Consider the following 3,856-nt stretch of genomic DNA (forward strand, 5'->3'; position numbering starts at 1 on the left):
GTCCGGCCCCTCTGCCCGAAGACCCCGCGGACGCTCTCCAGACGGAGATGCGGACTCCGGCTCCTTATGAGGTGCCGGAGAAGACCAAGAAGAAGGCCAAGGGAACCCGAAAGAGTTCCCGGTGCCAGGTGGTATCAGACTCATCGTCCGGTAACTCCGAGATGCACCCCTCCCGTGAAAACGAGGAGGAGGAAGATGAAGACTCTCCCCCTCCAGCCGGGGGGGGGGGGACAAGAAAAGGAAGGCCGCCCCAGCCGGGGAGGCCGAAGGGTCCAAAAAGGGAAGGACTCTCCTTCCGGACTGTTCCACCACCGCCGCCCACGGTGAAGATGATTGGTTACTCAGGGCCAAGCCCCTGGCGAAGTCGTAAGTATTCGGATACCAGAGTAACTCATAGCATACTTTTATTGCACTTCTTCTCCTAATCGTCGAATATGATCATGCAGTCCGCCCCGAGCCCGTATCGACGTATCGTCGTCGGACGGTTCCTTGGACTCGTCGGATATGGATAGTGATACACTTCCAACCGCCTCCTCTCCTCGCCCTACGGACGATGTCGAGGTACTATGTCAAGGGGCACCGAGCCGGGGGGAGACAGTCCCGGAGGCGCCTCAAGGAGACCTTCTGGACTCCAGGCGTGAAGGGAGCAAGACTCCCACGGGCTCCAAGTTCGGCCCCCAGCCGAACGCCGCGCTGGAACCTCCAGTGGTTCCGGACTCCGGCAGGCGGCCCCCTTCCAAGAGGGGCAAGCCGCCCGTGCCGGTGACCTCTGTCCATCCAGAGGCACCGGACAACCTACTGGGAGCGCTTCGCGGCGCTTCCATCGATGAAGAGCACCGCACTATTATGAGTGCGGTGATCAAGAAGGTTCAGTCTGCCAAGAGCGGACTGACTGAAGCCTGTGCCAGCCTTCTAATAGGCTTTGAGGTAAGTATTCAAAATATAGGAAAATATTACCGCATAGACAGTAGCCCCTGATGCTCTGTTTGGTGTTCACAAAGAAAAGCCGAATAGAGGATCAAATAATATCTGCAGGAGTCTAATATAAGTATGTCTGTATGCGTATGCAGGCTTCGCTGCTGACCTCTGCCGCACTGACTGCGGAGGTCGCTGCACTGAGGCAGAACCTCGAGCGGTCCGAGAAAGAGCTCAGTCTTGCCAAGAGGCAGCTCGAGGAGAACAAAGGTAAGTAATGCCTTGTCCATATAAAAAAGATGCGGTTGCAAACTGATAGGATCATCATGGATGTGTCAGGGGCCACGACCGAAGTGGCGATCCTGAAGCAAGCGCTGTCCGAGGCTGAAAACAAAGCGGCCAAGGAGCGCACCGAGCGAGAAAAACAAGAGGCACGAGCGGGCGAGGTGCAGCAAGAGCTCCAGGCTCTCGTGAAGAAGCACGAGGCTTTGGAGCTTGACTCGAAGACGTGAGAGTCCGAGCTTGCCGCGGCCCTCGATAGCAAAAAGCATGCCAAGGCTGAAGCCCAAAAGTCCCTCCAGGAAATTGAGGCGAACATGAGTTAAATGACCCTGAAATTGAAAAGCACTACAAATGAAATCTAAAAAGGTTGAAAGTTGGCATATTATCATCATTTCACCCACATAGCATGTGCTAATAAGTTGAGAGGGTTACGACAAAAACTGGATGCACTTCGTGTATAAAATGGACAATCTTTTTTGAATTATCAGGGTTTCAGACGAAAACTCATCTGTTACAAAGGCATTTCATTTTTTTTAAACTCATTTTAACTTTAGACTTTTTGTGCATTCAATATGCACAATTCAAAGCCATGTCATCAATTTTCAACCCTTTCTGACTTAATTTGTTATTTTTCATGCATTTAATGATTTTTAGCTAAATGACGCTGAAATTGAAAAGCACCACAAATGAACTCTGAAAAGGTTGAAACTTGGCATGGTATCATCATTTCACCCACATAGCATATGCTAAAAAGTTGAGAGAGTTGCGGCAAAAACTGGATGCACTTCATGTACAAAATGGACATTGTATTTTGAAGTATAAGGGTTTCAGACAAGAACTCATTTGTTACAAAGGCATTTCATTTCTTAAACTTATTTCAACTCCAGACTTTTTGTGCATTCAACATGCACCATTCAAAGCCACATCATCAATTTTTAACCTTTTTTGACATCATTCGCTATTTTCATGCATTTAATGAATTTTTTGAGCTATAAAACTAAAAGGGCTAAACATAATCTGTTTTTGATTAAAACACCCATTCGAAATAACCTAAAAATTACCAAATTAAATATATTGATAAAACACACTAATATTAAACAGCAGGAAAAAGAGTCACTCAAAAATCTATTTTTAAAGTAAAGTTATTTATAAACTAGTGATTCACACAAATTTCAAGGAATTCAAATTTAAAAACTACTGGCACTAACAGGAAGTTTATAATTCTGTGATTAAAGCAAAAAAGATTCACTCAAAACTCTAAATATTTGGCTGTAAGTAGAAACAAAAGAAAATAAATAAAGCAAAAAACTGGAAAAAAACCTTTAGTCCCAGTTGCCACCATAAATCAGGACTATAAGTTAAAAAATTAACAAAAAAATGTCGGCCTACTAGGCCACCACGGCCTGCATACGACTAGAACCCAACTACTAGTTGGGCCAGGATGCAGGCCCGCAGGGCAAGTAGGCCCACAAGGCAGTGACAGGTTCGTTAGGCCCACACAGGCCTGCTTTAGAGAGGAGCTCGAGGTTACAACCGCGGAGGGGCTTATAAACAGGTCTGAGCGCACTTCACTTGGCGAGGTGGGACTAAACTTTCACTGCACCTCGCCGTCACTAGTAGAAAACGGAGCTTTAAAACCGGTTTGTAAGGGCCTTTAGTGCCGGTTCCATAACCGGCACTAAAGGGTGGGCACTAAAGGCCCCCCCTTTAGTACCGGTTCGGCACGAACCGACGCTAAAGTGCCACCACGTGGCGTGAGCTCGCGCCCTGGTATGGGGGACCTTTAGTACACCAACCGGTACTACAGGGTTTTTTTTTGAAAATTTTGGAAAAAAAATTGATTTTTTTTAATTTTTAATTTTTTTGAATTATTTGATGATTTAGTCTCTAATCACCCCTTTTAATTGCTGAAGTGTGGATCACTCATTCCAAGTCGCCTAACTTCTTGGCCGGTCACCCATCCTCTCACTCCCCCAGCATGAGCACGCTTAATTTCGGAGTTCTGTTCCCCCTATATTCCAAGTCTACACTTGTTGTTTTCCTGACAAATGTAAGCTGTCAATCCTATTAACTCTCAGCAGTTTAACTTGAGCATTAGGTCACACGTTTCACCGTTTGAGTTTGAAACTATTATTCTAAAAAACAGTAATTATTTAGTAACACTAATATTTTTTGAATAAGTTTGACCATAGTTTGACCACAGTTTGACCATAGTTTGACCAGATTTGACCAAAATTCAAAAAATTGAAATAATTATTTAGTAACACTATTATTCTTGAATAATTATGTAGTAAAATTAATACTTCTTGAATAAGTAGTTTGACCAGATTTAACCAATTTTTTTAAAAAAACTGAAATTTGACCATATCTTTTTTCCTTTTGGATTTTGAGGATTCTAAAAAATTGCAAACAGGCCGTAGGCGGTCTCCATCGGATGCGGATTTTCGTGCGGAATTTTTTGATATATTATACGTTTTTTTCCGACATCGTATGCAAAAGTTATAGCCGTTTTACATTTTCCCTACACTTTTTGCAAAACATGTCCAAATTTAAGTTTTTAAATTTTCCTAACTAGCAGATGTAGTAATATAACTACCTCTCGAAGGATTTTATTTTTTGAAGTTTTTATCATTTTCTTTTGATTTTTTCTAAACTGAAA

Source organism: Triticum dicoccoides, chromosome 3A (assembly GCF_002162155.2).
Source record: "Triticum dicoccoides isolate Atlit2015 ecotype Zavitan chromosome 3A, WEW_v2.0, whole genome shotgun sequence".
NCBI lineage: Eukaryota > Viridiplantae > Streptophyta > Magnoliopsida > Poales > Poaceae > Triticum > Triticum dicoccoides.